The 6,743-nt window shown below is 42.9% G+C and overlaps 1 long non-coding RNA gene across 1 annotated transcript; it reads right to left on the bottom strand.

Annotated features, from left to right (window-relative positions):
• Positions 1 to 623: 623 nt before the first annotated feature.
• Positions 624 to 4,988, bottom strand: LOC128938504 (uncharacterized). The gene is made up of 5 exons (XR_008483147.1): positions 4,732 to 4,988; positions 4,518 to 4,641; positions 4,226 to 4,333; positions 1,403 to 1,507; positions 624 to 827 (listed from the first exon to the last, which is right to left on the bottom strand). It is a non-coding gene; the product is annotated as an uncharacterized LOC128938504 (long non-coding RNA).
• Positions 4,989 to 6,743: the final 1,755 nt, after the last annotated feature.

The following is a 6,743-nucleotide window of genomic DNA, read 5'->3' as shown; positions in this document are numbered from 1 at the left end:
TTTAAAAAGGCACAAGAATGAGGTTGAATGGCTGAGAATATGCAGTTGTGGATTCTTCTGATCTTGAGGACTTTGGAGGAAAATGTAACAGAAGGCTGAGCCCTGTTCCCTTCTCACTGCAATGACACCAACAATTGAAAATCTGAGAGCACTGGCAGAGGCTCCACTGAGCACAGGTGCCACCAGTCCCTCTCCTTCCATGAGCCAAACTGAGTTATTTACATGAGTCATTGTTTGGTCAAAGAAAATCCTGAAAGGTACAGAGCAAAGAGAAAACACAAATACAGAACAAGTGGCATTTTCATTTTGAGAAAGTCTCAAAAAACTGCCTTCTCAACTTTTTTTTTTTTAATCTATCTGTCCAACATTCAGTAAAATCTATTGTTCATAAAGCAACATTGAATTCAGATACTTCAAAAGCATCATGATAATATTTAAGAGCAACAGCAGTTTCTTACAGCCAGTGCAGTAGCTGATTTAAAGAACTGAATGCAGACTAGAATGATCTCATTAGGGGAATTTCTCCCCACAGTGAGGCTGTTCAGTGTAAGCTGGTGGGAAAGCCCAGCTGGCTTGAATACTGTAAGATCAAGACCTGAAAGCTTATGCAAGTGTGTGGTTAAAGAAAAAAAAGTTCATATCAGAACACTGGAAGTTTCTGGGCTTCTGATAACCAAACACTGAATACCCTGAATGCTGCACCAACCTCAAGTTCTTGGTTCAAACCTCCCCAGGATTACTCACACTTGGTAACTACAAAACATTCAGAACCACCACCACTGTTCTGTAGAACTCCAGTTACTGCCAGTACTGCTCTTACTCCATCTCTGTGACACAAGAAAATAATTAACATGATCACTTATCAGCTCATGTATCAGCTTCTGTACTATCAAAAGCAAAGCTAGACATCAAATGATTCAATGACAGATTTTAGATAAGCACCACAGTAGCTGATCTCAATTATCCATTTTTTCAAAGGCACCAATGCAATCTACAGTCCAGCATTTTTACCCATCCTTTCCCTTCCATGTGTGCCTTCCAATACATGGGATATGTTACATTTGTTCCCCAAAGAGAAGCATTCCAAGAAACACATTCAGATGGAAGCACACTTGATGCTGCAACTGACACCAGAATATTTTTTCTATCTTAACCCTTCTGAGTTTTAAATAAAATGTAAGGAACTCAGTCATTAAAATAACCTACAAAAAGTTATCGAATTCTGACTAACCTATGAGCACTTGGGCTTGTCCTTGTTGGTTGCCTGTCAGAGAATTCTGTACAGACTCCTCCAGGGAAATAATCCACTCCACACACTTAAACATTGACATAACACAATAAAACTTCAGGTAATTGAGTTTAATGTGCTGTTCAACACAACATAGAATTTCACACAACTTACAGTAATTCTGTACAGTTCACAAGATCCTCATAGCAAAATCAAAATGGAGCAAAAATTGCCCCTGTGTTGTTATGCAAGAGCTTGATTTTCTTCTTGCTGCTCACCCTGAAAAGCAACACAGAAATAACAGTTACAATATGACATTCAAACACTTAAACATGAAATAAATTTATATTGTTTCACTATGTCTAGGGAAGTGCACCCCCTTAATACAATCTCCTAACCTGGAAATAAGAGGAAATATCACAGTAAGTGCATTTGTGCTTTTCTATGTGCAGTACCCATAAAGAGACCAACAGCTTATATTTTATGATATACAAACAGAGGTTTCACTACAGTGAAATACAGGCCAGCATTCAGCATTCCAATAAATGATTTGTCTGACACTAAGCACTCAATTGTCTGTAAGGAAAAGCTGTGTTGCAGTCCCTTTGAAGCCACATTAGTGAAACAACCACAGACTGTGGTTTGACAGAGGTGGGGGGTGGTTGTTTTTTGGTTTTTTTTTTTTCTTTTTTTTTCTCCTTTCTTTAATTAAAAACAAACTATGAACACTAAAGATCAAAAGCAGTACATGCAGAATCTTTTAAGCCAATTAAAAATTGCAACTAGTCAAAACAAGGCACTGAAAATTGATTTGTTTGAAGAGAACAGGAAGCTGTCCTACTAAGCAAGTTATATTTATCAGGCTTTTTTTTTTTTCCTTTCCTTTTTTCTTTAAAATTTAACTCACACTTTCCTGCTTGCTAAGAAACTCCTCAGCTGATCACCTTTGCCATGGTAAGCTGTAGCATTAACAGCTTGCTGGACCTTCCCTGGAGATTGTTTATTTGCTTTCCAAGGGAATTGCACTTCCCAGCTGGACAGCAACCACATGGCTGTTCAGAGAACACTTTACTCAAGATGAAGAGAAGCTCTGCAACACAATCTTGCAAAGTCCCACAGCTGTGAAGCAAAAATCATTACAAAAGGAGATGCCAGGGCCAAATCAGGAGAGACAGGGACAGGCTGAAGCCTCCCACAAAGTTGGGGCTTCCCAATTCAACATTTGTTACTGACTGACACCAACTCATCCCACTGCACACTTCAGCCATCCTCTCTGAACTGCTCTGACACTCCCGAGTGTCCATTTCAGATTTGCATTCTGTTTCGTTTTTACTGAACTGAGAAAAAATAAAAAAGATACAGTCCATGACCAAATCCCAAAAAAGTTGGTTCATAAAATCACAGAATAGTTTGAGTTGGAAGGGACCTTAAAGATCATCTTGTTCCAATCCCCTGGCATGGGCAGTTCTATCATGAGAATTTGTCTTTTGACACAGTAAAGGAATTTTTTAATCCCTATCATTCAACTACTAAAACAGTAAAAGCATCTCAAATTCCCCAAACCTTCTTCCTGTTCAACTACTTTGGCTATTACTTTTCAATGTTAGAGCAAATAACACATAGCTTAAAAAATATTGTTTGTTATCTGCTTTGACAGCTTTGCAATTGTTACATGTACACCAGAAAAAGAATTTTAAATAAGCTTGGTTAAATTCCAAATGTTAAAGTTAGAAGCTAATAACAGAAAAAGCACTGGAGAAGGGCTGGAAACCTTACTGGATGTGGTTGGTAACCATTCCATTTGGCTTTGCCCTGCTAATGCCCCTTTAAATCAGAATGTCTGTACATTCTTTCCTTCCTGTTATATCAGCCTGCCAACTCCTCACAACAGCCACAACTCCAAAATCCATCCCATTTCACCTGGCAAGAATCTACTTGACTCCCCCACTGCTTCTCCATCAACTCAATTCTCTACAGCTGCTGAAAGGCAATGTCAGCAGGCTCCAAAACCAAGGCAGAAACCAAACCCTGAGCCACCAAAGAAGCTGAATTTAAGTGTTGCTCCTCCACTGTGTGCAGTCCCCTAATAGCTACTGCTTAGCCAACCTAAAATTGGACTCAAGAGTAAAAAGCCTGGAATACAACAGCTGCTTTATGGTTATTAATTCAAATACAAACAAAACAACAACAGGAAAAGATGACAGCCAAGAGCCTGGGAAGCAGGAAATACCCTCCTGCATCTCCTCCCTTCAGTAGGAAGGGCAGTACCACACCTCTGAAAACAAGAAAGAGATATACATTAACATAAACGCTGCTCCTTTCTGAAGAAAACTCACTATTTTCTATTTGCCCAGATTTTTAAAAACACTGAGTTAGCAATTGAGTTTGGTCTTTTAATGTGCAAGTTCAGCTACCAACAGGACTTTGGGCAGCTGATTTGATCCCTGTGTGGACATCAGCACTCCACCTCACTGCTCTCCTGGGAGCCAAAGACAAAGCCAACAGTGTCACCACTGATGTGGGGTTCAGACACTGAAACACAAACCATTTTCCCCATAGTGAGGTTATACAACTGCTCCTGGTAGGAAACATTCCCTGGAATAACACAGCATGGATGCCCATCTCATTAAACTCCTCTTATTTTTTACTCTCCTCATTCTCAGGCAGCAGTTGCTCCTTAGCCTTGTACAATCACCACTGTGTAAATGCCTGATCATCTGCCCAGCATTTTATGTATTTGGTGGGATTTAGAACCTCCACACTGATATCATGAGTGTTCCAAAGCCTCACTGCCTTACCTTTTAGGGCAATGAAGTTGTTTTCATATAAAAAAATTTTTCTGAATATTTCTCTCATGTCAGAAGGCTGAAGTAAGCAATCAATTAAACACAAGCCCTCTGTCTCACCTGTATCAAATCAGTCCCAGGGATTCAGTTGCTGCTGCACTCCAAACTAAAATTAAAGTGCCAGAGGAAAGTGCTATTTTGAAGAATGTACCTGAATTTTTCAGCTTCATCAGCACTGGTATTTATTTGCTCCTGACCTAGCTTCCAAGGATTCTTCTCTGCCACAGAATTGCTTTCCAAACACCAACTCGTTCACCTACTAAAATCAAAAGTAAGAACAAAAGATATTCAGCATCTTCAATTTAACTAAAATTAGCTGTATATTTCCCTTTTTATATATAACTTTTATCTCATTATTTTTAAATGTCAGCTACAGTCCTTCAAGTGGTACCAAGAAAAATATTTTATTCACCCTTCCCAAGTAAGGAGAGGACAATACTAACATTCCATCTGTTGCTATTAAAGGAGTGCTGGCTGACAATGCTCTTTCTTCCTCCCCAGTGATCCTTCTTGCACCCTCAGAGGGGACAGAGCAGAGCTTTTGACAACAGGTTGTAGCTGTCATATCTAGAAAGAAAAAATGCAAATGGTGTCAACATTCAGAATTATTTACTTGCTATTAGCAAACAGGAATATCGTGAAAATCTACTCACATACCCAGTAAAAACTCTGCGACTTCTACGTCATTTCTTAGATCCAACTTCTCCTTGAGCGTCAGCTACCGGTCAATGTGATTTCCCACGTAAATTGTTGTTTTCCCCCTTCTTCTATCAACACTTCGCTTTCTCTTGTTTTCCAGAAAAGACAACACTGGGGGCCTTCCACATCTCTTTGCTGGGAGGGACATGCTGAGTCTGAAAATAAAGGACAGGCTTTATTGAAAGGCAGCTCAGAACAACAGCTGGTACCTCAGGGTCCCGAGCCAGCACAACGAGAACCGATGGCCGAACAGCTTCGGCTCCTGCAGCCCCGCACCGGCGGCTCCCCAGCCGTGCCCACCCGCTCGGGTCTATCCCCTCGGTGTCTCTCCGGGAGAAATGGCACGGAACCGGGCCGCTTCCAGGCGGAACATGGCGAGGGACTGCGGGGACAGCCCCGCACACCGCTCCGGACGGGAGGGACCAGCCATTCCCGCCTCGCGTCGCTCCTGAGGGGAGGAGACGCTCCCGCCTCATACCGCCCCTGAGGGGAGGAGACATTCCCGCCTCACACCGCCCATGAGGGCAGAGGAGGGACCATTCTCGCCTCACGCCGCTCCTAAGGGCACAGGAGGGACCATTCTCGCCTCACGCCGCTCCAGAGGAGAGAGGAGAAGCCATTCCCAACTCACACCGCCCCTGAGGAGAGAGGAGGAGCCATTCCCACCTCACCTCGCCCCTGAGGGGAGGAGCCATTCCCGCCTCACGCCGCTCCTAACGGGAGTGACCATTCCCACCTCACACCGCTCCTAGTGGGAGGGCCCATTCCCGCCTCACACCCCTCATAGGACAGACACACACACAGACACACACACAGACATTCCCGCCTCATGCATCCCTGAGGGCACACCAGCCCCTTTCGCTGCTCCGCAAGGCGGACAAGCGCACCTCAAGAGGGGACAAGCCCTCACAGCGCCCCTGCGGGGTACATCCGTTCCCCGCCGCCATTCCCTTTTTCCCCCACACCAATCTCCCGCTGCCCCTGGTCGGTCTGTCGGTCGGGGTCGGTCTGTCCGTCCCTCACCCGCCGCGGCAGTGACCGGAGTAAACAAAGGACATGTGACCGGCGGCGCGCAGTAATGGCGCCAGGGTGACGTGAGGGGCCTGCCCCAGTTTTAAAGAAAAAGTCCCAAAAAAAGGATTTTAAGTGTTAAAGCAGGACAATGACTTGAAACCTGTCCTGAGGGAGCAGCCAGTGGCGCTCAGGTAAAAATTGTTCTTAGCCCTTCGCTGAAGCACAGAGGAATAAATAACCCAGTATGTTGGGGTTTTTTTAAATATTTGTTTAATAACAAACTTCAGTTATGTATCACGATAAAAAATCTACTGTTTTCCCAAGCAGCAATTCGCGGGATGGATATCCAAAATACTGTGTGGTTATCTTACCTTCTGAAAGGCCAGATTCAAAGACAAAACTAGAAATTTGCTCTGAAGAGCAAAAGATGTTTGAAATGCGACCTACCTGTGAAAATACTACATCAGTGACACCAAGAGAAAGAAAATGCAGTGAGAATTTGCAATCCCTGTTGTCACAGTGTGTTCCAGCAGTGACATATGAGAAACCTGCATTCCTTGGCACCTCCACACACTCCTGCTGACAGAGCCTGTTTTAAAATAATAACTAAAAACTCAGACTAAGTTAGCGAGCAATATTTGGATAATTTTATCTAAACAAGAGAGGGACAATCATACCTGCCAATTTTAATGAAAGTGAAGCCAAGACCTGCACTCTGACTGTACCTTGAGCAGCCTAATCCACGTAATACTAAAGTAGAATTCCTCATGCTTATTGTTCACTGCTGAGGTTGGATGATTCATCACATTTAAATTCTTTCACATGAGCTTCCCAACTTCCTTCTTTTATCTGTTATCATAATATCCGAGGAGAATTAATAATTTTTGTATGAAAAAGAAACTGAATTATGCTGTGTGGTACCTAACATGCAATAAAACAGGCAGAAAACATGAAGT

Source organism: Melozone crissalis, unplaced genomic scaffold, assembly GCF_028551555.1.
Source record: "Melozone crissalis strain CALT ecotype California unplaced genomic scaffold, PUWL_Pcris_2 ptg000026l_1, whole genome shotgun sequence".
Lineage (NCBI taxonomy): Eukaryota > Metazoa > Chordata > Aves > Passeriformes > Passerellidae > Melozone > Melozone crissalis.
This window is presented reverse-complemented; position numbering and strand designations above follow the sequence as displayed.